This window comes from Daphnia magna, linkage group LG1, assembly GCF_020631705.1.
Source record: "Daphnia magna isolate NIES linkage group LG1, ASM2063170v1.1, whole genome shotgun sequence".
NCBI lineage: Eukaryota > Metazoa > Arthropoda > Branchiopoda > Diplostraca > Daphniidae > Daphnia > Daphnia magna.
In genome coordinates this window covers 9,636,412-9,650,984 of record NC_059182.1, presented here as the reverse complement: position 1 = coordinate 9,650,984, position 14,573 = coordinate 9,636,412, and the positions used below count along the sequence as shown (strand labels likewise).

General features: G+C 40.1%; 1 long non-coding RNA gene across 1 annotated transcript; it reads left to right on the top strand.

The window, feature by feature from the left end:
* The first annotated feature begins 429 nt into the window (after window positions 1-429).
* Window positions 430-1,455, top strand: LOC123472676. Its single transcript, XR_006647159.1, has 5 exons — window positions 430-724; window positions 792-852; window positions 915-977; window positions 1,107-1,293; window positions 1,351-1,455. It is a non-coding gene; the product is annotated as an uncharacterized LOC123472676 (long non-coding RNA).
* The last annotated feature ends 13,118 nt before the right edge of the window (window positions 1,456-14,573 follow it).

Sequence of the window (14,573 nt, the reverse complement as noted above, 5' to 3'; positions counted from 1 at the left end):
AAATATTTTGCTAAATTTAGTGATGAAATGCGTCGAAAGTACAAACTTACAGTACAGAGATAAGGTACCTCCTGAGGTACCTTGGACTTATCTCCATTTTCTTGCTTAACTTATCTCTTTTTTGGCTGAAGTATTTTACTTAACTTTTTCATTTTTGTTCAAAATTGCCACTTATCGATAAGTCAGACTTATCTCTAAGTTAAGTATTGGCTAAGCAACAGTACGGTGTTCAAAATTCGACCCCAGGCAGACTTGCTGTGATCGCGCTCAAAAATTGATCGCGATCCCGATCACGATAAAAAAATTGATTGCGGATCCGCTCATTTGAGATTGATCGGCGATCGGATCGGCGATAAAAAAAAAATGATCCGATCGGCGATCAATTTTCCGATCAAACTTTTCACTATCTAACGATAGAATTTTTAGACACGGTAAAACTAATAGATTCTTTTGCCATGGTAAAGCTTCTTTACACTCATTTACTGTAAATGACACTGACCGACAGGACTCAGCCGTCACGCGTCAGTTTTTATTATATCCATGAGCTTACTTTTTAAATCATAATCATTGTAGGTTGAGCTTCCTTTACAGCTGTGGTCTGGGCAAGTGTTCCTTTAATCGCACAATTATTGTCTCTGCAAAACTTATTGTCCTTTCTAGTCTAACTACGTTTACTGAAAGACAGTGAAGCGGTACTTGTTATTTCCATCAAGCTTTGATAAAGGTATTTGCTTTAGCTGCCATGAGTTATCTTTGACATTGGCTTACTTTTTAAATCATAATCATTGTAGGTTGTGCACTTTTGCTTCCTTAACAGCTGTGGTCTTGGCAACTGTTCCTTGAATCGCACAAGTATTATTGCTGCAAGACTCATTGTCCTTTCTAGTCTAACTACGTTTACTGAATATCTTTAGGATGTCAGACTGTGGCTCCCTAGAAAATGTGGACCCTAACGAGAGCATTTCTGGAAATAATAGGTAGGACAATTGTAAACAATGGTCTGTTGTACTTAGCGTAGAATACAGTTATTTTTTTTCACGGTACTGCCGTCATTTACTTTATATTAGATCCAAGTAACTTTTTTCTATTATTTGTAACATTTATAGTTCTAATGAGAAAAAACTTGAGCTGCCAAGTGAATTCTTCGAACTGTTGGGAGACGCAGAAGGAAAAAAAGCCCGGATGTACAGGTGCTTATTTGAAGGATGTAAAATGAAGGTTAAGAAGTACGGCACTCAAAAACCACTGATAGTCTTCAACGATACTAGATTTAACGCCAAAAGACACTATTTGGTAGGTAGTAAATTTTATATTTCAGTTCACGTGAATAATTGAAAACATAATCTTTAGTCCCACGATCCCACGATATTTAACGAATGGTAATCATCAAGCAGTATTCTAACTCAATTTTATATTTGAAATAAAGTAAACTAAATACACGACATGTAAATAAATTGATTTGTACCACATTTCTGAACTATATAGTACTAAAACATAAAAAAGTTACAGGTTCACAAAAATTCTACTGTATTCTCTATTCTTCAAAAAAAATCACTGCATCATGAATCACTGTGAATGATGACACTGTGAATGATGCACACTAGATGTCGCCCAGAAATTATCGGAAAAAAAGATCGGCAAAATTTGATCGGCGATCCGATCAAACAGAGATTGATCGGATCGACCGATCCCATCAATCTCTAATGATCGGATCGCCGATCAAGATAAAAAATTGATCGGAGTGGCAAGTCTGACCCCAGGCAAGAATTCTCTTCGCCACTTTTTTCTTAGCTTGACTCAAAATTTAGTGGGTTGTTACGTGGGTACATAAAATCAGCCAATAGAGTTTACTTTCGCTAAGGGCACCAGAAGAAGTCGTCTTAATTAACACGCGGCATTGTTTTTAGCTGTAATTTTTTTCCTATTATATGGCCAAATAAAGCAATAATGGTGATAAAAATAACTGGTCAAACCAACAACAGGAAATATTATTGTTCGAATGCGCACTAAGAAAAGCAATCAGTTTAATAACACTTTTCTAGAAAAAGGACGCCAATTTTTACTAAATAGTTCTAAAATTTGCATAAATGTAAAAATAAAATGTTCTATGGAAAAAATTCAGTCCCGTTGTCACAAAAAAGGAGCAGAAGAAGGCATGGGACGAAATAATTGAGTGTATTTTACTTGGTGCTCCTACCGACAAACCCAAAATATTAATTAAAAAAAACTATTAACTAGAACTGTCACTAAATTCACTTTCTGGGAAAACATCGATGTTTTTAAGCTCTTCTTCCATTCATCTAAAAGCAAAACATTTCGGTCCATTCTGTAATTCAAAACAATGTCAACAAATAAGTGATGGCTGTCTACATGTACTAATCAGCAACTTTTTAATGGCCTTTAGCCAACTTCTAAGCCAACTTTTGCGTTTCAAGCAAACTTTTGGGTGACTTTTCACTGTTTAAGCAAACGAAAAGGTACCTTACCAAGCAAAAATTTAAAGTGGCTTGAACAATAAAAAACTTTAAAATTCTTGACTTTTTGGACCGCCTTAGGTCCCCAAAAGTGTTCAGAATCAACCTTGGCTCCTAAGCTCAAGAATTTCCGCGATCTAAGCAAAAAACTTGTAAGAATTTGCTTCAAATGAGGTTCGGAATTCGGCCCCTGGTCTCAGTGAAAATTTCGACTAGATGGTTTGGATCACGATATAATAGGAAAGGTACACTCTCGGCTATCCCCAAGACCGGCGGGTGTTCACTAAAGGGTCCCAAGATTCCCCGCCAGGTTCGCTAGTATAGGAGGCCCCTCGCCTCTCGGGGGTATAGTAAAAATTGGGGTTTTTCGTTCGTTATCTATAAAATTACCAATCAATGTGTCCAGAAATTGATTTCATTTAAGCTTAATTTGATTCCTTATCCTTAAATACCTAATTAATCTAGATTAGGCAATTATTTATATATGAAATTTTTGATTGAAATACACAATTTTTTGAAATTTGCGCCTTTTGCAACATTGCCTATTTCCTTATGTTAAATACGTTTGTCTTCTCTCTAGTGCAGAATTCATTAGAAATAGAATTCGTCAATATTTATAAAATATATCCATTTTTAACAAAGGTGTAAAAGTTGAAGCAATAGAGAGAAGACAACCCTAGCGGAGTTTTGTCGGGTCGGATCCCGTGTTGAACCAGTGTGCTTCACCCGTGTGAAGTGTGACACTGGTGAAACACACTGGTGTTACACCTCTTGTTCGCGTGATAGGGCGGGTTTAACACTGGTGTAAGTTATAAAGCTTTACCCGCAAATGTTATAGTTATTTTGCACCGGTATTGTTCTAGTTAAATATACCCGTATAAAGCTCAAATTTGTCCCAGTGTACTTCTCTGATTATCCCTACTATATTAACCGGTGTAATACACTAATATGTAACTGGTGCACTTCTCCAGCTGAATTTTTTGTATAATGGGTGCATAAACCCGTATCAAACCCTTTACATGTACTGGTGATTTTCTCCAGTTTTAATCTCATGCAATTTGTTGGTAGATCACACTAGTGTTACCCTATTGCATTTTTTTGGTGCATCGCACTGGTTTTGAACCCTTCAAACATACCAGTTTTCACAGTTACAATCTTGGTCCGTCTCTTTCACGATTGCAAACAAGCTAGACATTCTCAGTAAACAGACAAGTGCTTTTTACTGCCACGTATTTTATTTCTATTGTACTGCTGAATGAAAAAGCATGACATTAGGGCACAAAACAAGTAATTGATTGACTGATGCAGTCCAGAAGGTCTAATAACCATGAAATGTTAAATAAAAATTGTCACAATGTAAAAACCTAACATTGGAATCTTCTTAGTATACCAACGACAAAACAAATTAAAGACTAAAATAGTTAACTAATGCTTGAAGTAACAAATTCACACAAAGTCGCCAACAGGAATTCCCAACTGACATGCACGAGGAATAATTAAACATTAGTCGGGAAATATTAAATTAATAAGCTTAGTTTTACCATCGGTGTTATTCACCACTAAATGCGATCACCACACGATATGTCTTTTTTCCAAGTTCGTCTGCTCTTTTGCAGCTTGGAGAATTCTAAAGGTATGGAAAGTCAAATAACAAAAGACGATTGATAAGCGACAGCAAAAGCATTCTTACTGCTGGTATCCATGGCTACCAAAATATGTCGTCGTCTGCATTCCCACTTGTGTTTTACAATATTGTAAAGTGAGCGTTTGAAACGCAGTAAACATTGGATGGAAAACTATATTTATGAAACAAGATGTAGACGCGTTTCATTGCAGTGTCAAACCAATATGTTCCTTACAAACTGTGGTAACAAATTGAAATAAAAAATATGAGTGTGGCAAACCAATATGAAATGCATATAGATGTAATTTTAAAAGCTATATGTCAACCACTTTGATGAATATTTCTAAGTCCTTGTCGCAGAAAAAGTAAACCAATATGCTGTTTCGTTAACTAGCCTACCCACGGTTTCAAACTGGTGTCACACACACTTAAAAAGGCATAGAAACCACAAAAAAATGTAAGTGTGTGACACTATTATGAAACCAATATTCCCCGAATAAATCCCCAACACCAACTAGATGAATTTTTAAGGTGCTTAAATCTAGTTCTACCTAAAGTTCATATTGGTGTCAGACACCCTCCGAAAAATGCCATCAACTAGAGGGGGAAATATCATTAAGGAGTGTCCTGCACCCGTTAGGAATGCTCTTGAATCTGGTTTACAAAAATTACCTTTACTCTAAGTAAAAATGAGGCAAAATAGTTTCGTAACACGAGGATCCGAAGAGTATCAAATGCAGCTTTCACATCGCAAATTCAGAAATACGTTAAACGAGGCTTTTCATTTGAAATTCCTCGGTTGCGTGAAGCACACCCAATTTGAACCATAAATGAAGGGTTTGAAATAAGTGTTTTACACCACACCAGATCCACACCAAAAAACTCCACTAGGGAAACGTGTTTTGATGATGTTGTGAATTTTTTGATTATTTGATTTTTTTGTGATGCTGTAACCTATGTATAAATACAATATAAAATGTGATTCACATAACACGAAGAAATAGTGTGATGAATATACCTTGGCTTTCAGCACGACTGTGTTGCTGGTCAGCTCTAACCCACTAAAGTCCCTAAACCATTGGTTATCCAGATTCTGCTCCATGGCAGCAATAACTTCTTTTTGAACTTGCAGTGGTTTTCCAGTATTTCGACTTTTTTCATTTTGAAAATAGTCAATTAGCTTAGGCCACGTCACTGCCGGAACAATTGGAATGGCATCACGATATTTTTTCCAAAGATTTTCGTCAATCAAGTTTGGATCATAAATTTTCAACGACGACAAAAGCTATAACAACCGATTCTTTGCTATCGGTTCAAGATTTTTTGAAAATATTGAAAGTTCAGGCATTGTAAACTACACCCATTACAAAAATTGTTCACTTTCATTCGTTTCCAACCAAAAATACTAAAATTGCCAATGCTTTTTTGTTTAAGGCTGCACCAAACTGGGAGAAATACCTATCCAAGATGGCAACCTTGAACCACTCTATATATTATGTCCTTTGTATTATACATATCCCTATATATTTACATCCTATATATCCTATATGATACGTACAAGTTATGCGCGTTCGCGTATCGCCCTTCGGGAAGTATTTGTTAAGGGATCGTTAGTTAAGAAGCGCGTTCGTAGTGAATTCGCGGCCTAGTTAGACGCGTAAGAAAAGTGCCTCTGGGAAAAGCGCCCAAAAGCTGTAAGATGTTTTGGGTCAAAAAGGTGTTTCTCTAGGGACTTGACGGGTTCGATATCGCCGAGCGACTACCTGCTATTCTCGGGAAATCCCTTTTTATTTGTCGCACGATTTTTTGTCCGATTATTTAAAAAAAATATGAATAAATAGAAGACATTCACGAGATCGTCGTCGTGTGATTCCCGTTTCGATGCGACCTCAGATAGTTGATCTGCGGGCTTTCAAACTTTGGGTCGAACGTTTTTCTCGGAAACCGATTTCCGAGAATGCCAAGCCGAGATGCAGCGAGCTGGTCCCCACGGACCACGCTCGGCCGATTTTTCCCCGCTTTTAATTCGATATCAATTCAGCCGCTGACCCGATTTCATTTTCGTTTGGGCCAAAGATGTTGCATTTTCTTCGGCTACAGTCTGATCTGTTTAAAAAAATTCTGACATCCTTCCTTGAATTGCCGAAAAGCCCGATTTAAGTCGATAAATTTCGTTCCCTCGATTCCCGAATTTCGAAAATCTGTTCCGACCACCCACCGTTGAGCATCCAGATTTCTCTTTAAGTGGTGGTTCGTTTTTCGTTTAATCGTGAAATGGTGGAACGGGATCGAAAAACCAAACGACACATCCTACCTCTGGCTCCGGAGAATTTCGACCTATTCTTGTGAAAAGGGACCTCAGTTTTCCGGCGATTCCGTCCCCCGGGAGAGCCCCGAAAAATCCAGTCCACTGTAGCACTTATTTAATTAATGTAGTTAAATTCGACAAATACCATCGGTATTAATTTTTTTTTAATAAAAAAAAAATTAATTTCCCTCAGGGACAAGTTATGCGCGTTCGCGTATCGCCCTTCGGGAAGTATTTGTTAAGGGATCGTTAGTTAAGAAGCGCGTTCGTAGTGAGTTCGCGGCCTAGTTAGACGCGTAAGAAAAGCGCATCTGGAAAAAGCGCCCAAAAGCTGTAAGATATTTTGGGTCAAAAAGGTTCTTCTCTAGGGACTTGACGATATCGCCGAGCGGCTACCTGCTTTTCTCGGGAAATCCCTTTTTATTTGTCGTTAAATTTGTGTCCGATTACTTCCTGGAAAATACCAATAAATAGAGAAAATTCAAGAGATCGTGTATAGATGAGGTCATCGTTCGATTCATATTCGTTGCTGGGTTCTTTCGATGCTTTCGTCCTCACGTTCGGTTCTTCGGGTAAGGTTTCTTCACGTCCAAGTAGCTCGTGTACTCGTTGATTGGCGAAACAGGGATTCTGGAAGTGAGAGTTCGGTTGCGTTGAAGGGTTTTCTTCGTCTAGTTTCAAGGTAATCATGTCGACATTGTCGTCTCCTGCGTGAATGTTTCCATCTCGAATTCCTTGAATAGTTGGTGGTTCAAGCGGTATCTTAAACAAAGGTTCAGTCACAGCAATAATCGGTAAACCTTCTTCGTTTGTTAGGCGTTCTTCCCCTTGTTCTTGCATGAAAGTACTTGCTCTGTGTGGTTGTCCACTGTTAGTTAACGTTTCGTGTAATCCGCCACATTTTTGCTCTTTATCATTTTTCTGACGTGGGTCACGTTGAGTCAAGAACGATGAATGCATTTCCATAGGTTCAATCTCGTTTGACACGTTCGGTGGATGTGTTTCTTCTTCTTCGAAAGTCGACGGAATTGTTGATGCACTTGTATTCCCAGAAGTTTCTGTAGTTGGTAGCGGTTCGTTGTTTATTTCGTCTCCTGCGATTGGTTTGTTGGCTGGTCTTTCGGTGGCGACTTTGTCAATGTTGATTTCGATATCCGAAGATAGGATTTCTGCGTTCAGGATGAGTTTGTGTATCACGCTGTTTAGTTGATTGGCGATAGGCTGCGAATCATCGATGATGATGCTTGCGGAACTAGGATGGACGGCTTGCAAAGCTTCCAACCAATCGTAAACTCAACTTGAACGAATTTTCAAATCGTCAATATCACGAAATCGATTGGGCGTTAGAGTTTTCCAACTTTGGTCGGCTCCAATGAAAGTAATGGCAATGTATTTTTTGATGTCGCTTACATCAGGCAACACTCGTAGACGATCGGGTTTAGTAGCATCTGCCATTTGTTGAGCTGCTTGCGCTTGCCGAAAGAAAATGAAATGGCCTTTTTTCGCCGACTGGCGTTCTGCACAGTTGAAGCCTGACAGTTTAACGATGCAGCCGTACGGTCGTGTTAATGAGATGGCGTGCTCTTCCGTCAAGCTCAAAGGTTTCAGCCAAGATAGTCGGAAAAAAACGCCGTAGTCGATTCCGTTTGCGATCGAGTAACGCGGAAATGATTGTTCTACGTTATCGGCACAGCTTGAACAAACCGGGCAGAGTTTAACCAGTTCTATGACGTTGCCGTCGGCGTCCAAGTTGGTGTTGACGCATTCAGGGTGGAAATTGTAGATGGTTGAATTGCAGCCTTTGAACCAACTGAAAACAGGCCTGAATTTCTGTTTTATCTTGAGCCAGGCTGCATATTGTTCCGGCGTTTTATGGAATTTTCCCGATTCACTAAGGTGTCGGTCACAGAAACGCTTTGTTTTGTCGAGTCCCATTTGAAATTCCCGAACGTCGCATGACGCACATCCGAAGAGAGAAGCTTTGACATCGAATGAGGCCTTGTAGTAGTAGAAACAAGGAAATCGTCAATCGCCACATCGTTGTAAGTGCGGATGTTCACTGTTTCTGCATATTTTCCTAGTAATGAAGGGGTTTCGTAGTTTGGTATTTTGACGGTTTCTTTACAAATCTTCTGTTTATCTTTCCTTTCAGCATTACGTACAATTTTCGTTGAATAATTGTTAGCCGCAGAATTAAAAACAGCTGTCTTTTTTGTGTTATTGACGTTTTTGCCATCTAAGAAAATAGATTTTAACATTTAATTATTAGAATATTCAAAGAAACAAAATGTTGTTTGATTTCTTACTTTTTTTCCCATCATGTGGAAATCGAGTTAATCGATGCACCTTCCTATTAACCGTCTTATGGGTTGGGAAGCGTGAACCTGTTGTTGTAAGGTGTTTTCAAACAGTAAAACGTTAGTGTTTGCAAGATTAGATTCACGTTTGACATATAATATTTTACCTTCTACAACTGTGTTTGTAGTAGCAGTAGTTTCTATTGAATCACAATACTTGAGAGTGGATTTACTATGTGGCAATGAACCTATTATAGTACATAACTGATTTTAATATTTATTGCAAATTTGCAATACAATTTGTGTTGTTTGAAATAGCAGTGTTACTATTTGTTGTCAAACTTCGATTTGAATTATTGGTACTAGTAGCTTTGATTTTGAAACTAAGAACTTACATGTTGGAAGTTGTCCCATAATTGGAAATGGTAGTCCACTAATTATCGTAATCGACTTAATTGTGGGTTATGATTACAATTAAAGTGTAGTTGTTCAACATTGGAGACTTCATGGTGTTGAACTGTTGAGTTTACACTGTGTCGTGTGTGTGTGTGTGTGTCTGTGTGTGTGAAGTGTCGAAAAATAGGAACGAGGAGTAATCTTAAATTTAATAACACGGCCTGCATATTTTCGACACTTCAACATTTTGAATTTTTTTATAACAATAACAATAGGTTTCAATTGTATAGTTGTAGTCGAGTAAAAGTTGCAGCGCCCCCGAAAATGTCACCCTAGCGGGTGTGTTGTAAAAGCAACTTGAATTTTGCGGAATTTGGAAAAACCTAAAAAGGGGAGTTTTTTTGTAATGGTTATAACTTTTTTACTGTGTTATATTCATAAGATATAATTAATACAAAATAAACTAGGTTATATTGGCTACAAAACTAGACTATTTGGGGATTTTTAGGTTATTTAGTTTTTATGTAGCATCAATTTTAACAAGACGCGTAGCGCCATAAGCGCCGTGTTAAACAAGGCGAAAAAATTTCGACGCGGAAACCAATTTCAGTAACTTTAAAATTAAAAAAAAATAGTAAATCTACACAAAAAACATTTAAATTAGAAACACACGTTTATTACCACATGCAGTTTGATTACATGTAATAAAAACAAAAAAAAATTTAAAATTACACCCCCATTTCTTATTTTCTAATTTTTAATTGAAAATTTATATGTGATCCCTACGTACGATTTTTGAATTTTTTTACACACTTACTTAAAAAGTATGTCGAAATAGTGCTCATTAATAAAACTTCTCATTACTAATTGTTTGAGGTACAAAAGCTAAAATGACTATACTAATCGCCGAGCGGCTACCTGCTATTCTCGGAAAATCCCTTTTTATTTGTCGCACGATTTTTTGTCCGATTATTTAAAAAAAAATATGAATAAATAGAAGACATTCACGAGATCGACGTCGTGTGATTCCTGTTTCGATGCGACCTCAGATAGTTGATCTGCGGGCATTTCAAACTTTGGGTCGAACGTTTTTCTCGGAAACCGATTTCCGAGAATGCCAAGCCGAGATGCAGCGAGCTGGTCCCCACGGACCACGCTCGGTCGATTTTTTCCCGCTTTTAAATCGATATCAATTCAACCGCTGACCCGATTTCATTTTCGTTTGGGCCAAAGATGTTGCATTTTCTTCGGCTACAGTCTGATCTGTTTAAAAAAATTCTGTCATCCTTCCTTGAATTGCCAAAAAGCCCGATTAAGGTCGATAAATTTTGTTCCTTCGATTCCCGAATTTCGAAAATCTGTTCCCACCACCCACCGTTGAGCATCCAGATTTCTCTTTAAGTGGTGGTTCGTTTTTCGTTTAATCGTGAAATGGCCGAACGGGATCGAAAACCAAACGACACAGCCTACCTCTGGCTCCAGAGAATTTCGACCTATTCTTGTGAAAAGGGACCTCAGTTTTCCGACGATTCCGTCCCCCGAGAGTGCCCCGAAAAATCCAGTCCACTGTAGCGCTTATATAATTAATGTAGTTAAATTCGACAAATACCTTCGGTATTAATTTTTTTTAAATAAAAAAAAATTTATTTCCCTCAGGGACAAAAAGTGCATAGCACAATACCTTCGTGTAAATTAAATCTGGAATTGTGAAACAAAATGATGGTGAAAACGAGCCGCGTTCATCGGTGGCTTATGCAAGTGCGTGCGACGATCCGCTGCCGAGATTGGCGTGTATGTTTGTAAACTTTTCTTTGGTTTTCTTGGAAAATGGAGCAGTGAGGCCCTGGTTAATTGCTTAACCCCCCGCTGACATTCTTTCCTTCTTGTATTTTTTTATGTTTTTTAATCATCTCGTCTTGGGCACTGATCGATGCGTTGACTCACGCTGATTCCTGCAGTATGAATTTCAGCACTAGCAACGGTACCGTTCGGGAGTTATGATTTTTTTTGTCCGTTCACACCAATTCCCCGACTCCCACAAGTGCCTGGCTCCTCTATCCCATAGCGTCCAACCCCCATGGGATTTTTTCCATCCAAATATTTTTTCGTTCACGAATGATCACGAGACCGGTATCATTGGATGCGGCTCGTCGAGCTCGTTCCGATGATGCAGATCCCGCCGTGATCAGATTCACCGTTCGGCCGCAGACCATTTTTAAAGCTCGAAAAATGATGGTGGGTCTCTACCTGCCAATTCTAGGAATTCGACGTCAAAAGGGCAGCCGCGTTCGGAATTGATTTTCAAAAATTCATAGCGGCTGAACGGTGCGTCGGATCGCGAAAATTTTTCGACAGCTGCGATCGCGTGATTGCGCTCTATCCAGCGGTACTCGTTGAGGAGCCGTGCGATTGCTCCTTCGGGTAGCTGACTCGGCCGAATTTGGCGTGTCCGATTTTCAACCGGATTTCATGGTCCAGCTGCTCCTGCCCGGCTTAGTTTGTCATTTTCCCATTCGTAGGGCGATCCGAGTTCACGTACAAAAGTTATTCACGGTCAAACATGGCGACAGTGCGTTAAAATTTCAGTGGAAAAAGGCCCGTTTCCCGGAATTTTATAAACGGTTCTTAGGAATTTTACCACCTTTTTTCCGCCGAATTTCTCCGGAACCCGGTTTTGGTATTGCTGCAGCTCCTTTCCCGCCTCGTCCCTCCCGCTTGTCCCTCCGTCTATCCTCCCCCTTATCTTTCCTCCACTTTTTTTTCCTCATGTATGCTTTTTTTTGTGCCCGTATTGTCAATTGTCGGGCATAAATCCGGTAATACCTTCGGTAATATTAAAATACTAAAGTATTTCAATATTTACACTCAGGGACAAGAAGTGCATAGCACTATACCTTCGTGTAAATTAAATCTAGAATTTAAAAAAAAAATGATGGTGAAAACGAGCCGCGTTCATCGGTGGCTATTGCAGGTGCGTACGACGATCCGCTGCCGAGATTGGCGTGTATGTTTGTAAACTTTTCTTTCGTTTTCTTGGAAAATGGAGCAGTGAGTCCCTGGTTAATTGCTTGACCCCCCGCAGACCTTCTTTCCTTCTTGAATTTTTTATATTTTTTAATCATGACGGGTTGGGCACCGTTCGATGCGTTGGCTCACGCTGATTCCGGCAGTATGAATTTCAGCGCTAGCAACGGTACCGTTCGTGAGTTATGATTGTTTTTGCCCGTTCACACCAATTCCCCGACTCCCACAAGTGTCTGGCTCGTCTATCCCATTGCGTCCAACCCCCATGGAATTTTTTCTATCCAAATATTTTTTCGGTCACTAATGATCGAGAAACCGGTATCATTGGATGCGGCTCGTCGAGCTCATTCCGATGGTGAAGGCTTTGCCGTGATCGGATACACCGTTCGGCCGCAAACGATTTTTTAAGCTCAAAAAAGGATGATGGGCCTCTACCTGCCAATTCTAGGAATTCGACGTAAAAAGCGCAGCCGCGTTCGGAATTAATTTTCAAAAATTCATAGCGGCTGAACGGTGCGTCGGATCGCGAAAATTTTTCGACAGCTGTGATCGCGTGATGGCGGTCTATCCAGCGGTACCAGACGAGAAGCCGTGCGACCGCTCCTTCCGGTAGCTGACTCGGCCGGTTTCGGCATGTCCGATTTTCACGCGGATTTCACGGTCCAGCTGCTCCTGCCCGGCTTAATTTGTCATTTTCCCATTCGTTGGGCGATACCAGTTCACGTACAAAAGTTATTCACGGTCAAACATGCCGACGAGCCGCTGAATTTTAACCGGAAAAAGGCCCGTTTCCCGGAATTTTATAAACGGTTCTTAGGAATTTTGCCGCCTTTTTTCCGCCGAATTTCTCCGGAACCCGGTTTTGGTCTGGCTGCAGCTCCTTTATCTCCTCGTCCCTCCCCTTTGTCCCTCCCTTTTTCCTCCCCCTTATCTTTCCTCCTCTTTTTTTTCCTCATGTATGCTTTTTTTTTTGCCCGTATTGTAAATTTTCGGGGCATAAATCCGGTAATACATTCGGTAATATTAAAATACTCAAGTATTTCAATATTTACACTCAGGGACAAGAAGTGCATAGCACTATACCTTCGTGTAAATTAAATCTAGAATTGTGAAACAAAATGATGGCGAAAATGAGCCGCGTTCATCGGTGGCTATTGCAGGTGCGTGCGACGATCCGCTGCCGAGATTGGCGTGTATGTTTGTCAACTTTTCTTTCATTTTCTTGGAAAATGGAGCAGTGAGGCGCTGGTTAATTACTTGACCCCCAGCTGACCTTCTTTCCTTCTTGAATTTTTTTATGTTTTTTAATCATGACGGGTTGGGCACCGATCGATGCGTTGGCTCACGCTGATTCCGGCAGTATGAATTTCAGCGCTAGCAACGGTACCGTTCGGGAGTTATGATTTTTTTTGTCCGTTCACACCAATTCCCCGACTCCCACAAGTGCCTGGCTCGTCTATCCCATTGCGTCCAACCCCCATGGGATTTTTTCTATCCAAATATTTTTTCGGTCACGAATGATCACAAGACCGGTATCATTGGATGCGTCTCGTCGAGTTCGATCCGATGGTGCAGGTCCCGCCGTGATCAGATACACCGTTCGGCCGCAAATGATTTTTAAAGCTCGAAAAATGATGATGGGCCTCTACCTGCCAATTTTAGGAATTCGACGTCAAAAGCGCAGCCGCGTTCGGAATTAATTTTCAAAAATTCATAGCAGCTGAACGGTGCGTCGGATAGCGATAATTTTTCGACAGCTGCGATCGCGTGATTGCGCTCTATCCAGCGGTACCCGATGAGGAGCCGTGCGACCGCTCCTTCGGTAGCTGACTCGGCCGGTTTCGGAATGTCCGATTTTCACGCGGATTTCACGGTCCAGCTGCTCCTGCCCGGCTTAATATGTCATTTTCCCATTCGTATGGCGATCCAAGTTCACGTACAAAAGTTATTCACGGTCAAACATGGCGACAGTGCGCTAAAATTTCAGCGGAAAAAGGCCCGTTTCCCGGAATTTTGTAAACGGTTCTTAGGAATTTTGCCGCCTTTTTTCCGCCGAATTTCTCCGGAACCCGGTTTTGGTCTGGCTGCAGCTCCTTTCCCTCCTCGTCCCTCCCCCTTGTCCCTCCCCCTTGCCTCCCCCTTATATTTCCTCCTCTTTTTTTTTGTAGCGTATTGTAAATTAATCGGGCATAAATCCGGTAATACCTTCGGTAATATTAAAATACTAAAGTATTTCAATATTTACACTCAGGGATATGCTGTATTATGACTAGTGATACAAGTATCTGTAGTTTAAAGCTCTCTAAATTTGCTCAGGGTTTAATCCCAGAGGAGAAGAAGTTATAATGCAAAAAATTAAAAGAATTGGGGTGTGTTGACCCTCTTACAATTCCCCTATCAGTGTATAAAAGTGGAAAAAAAGTGAAAGAAGTGCTTCCTCCTATAACAAG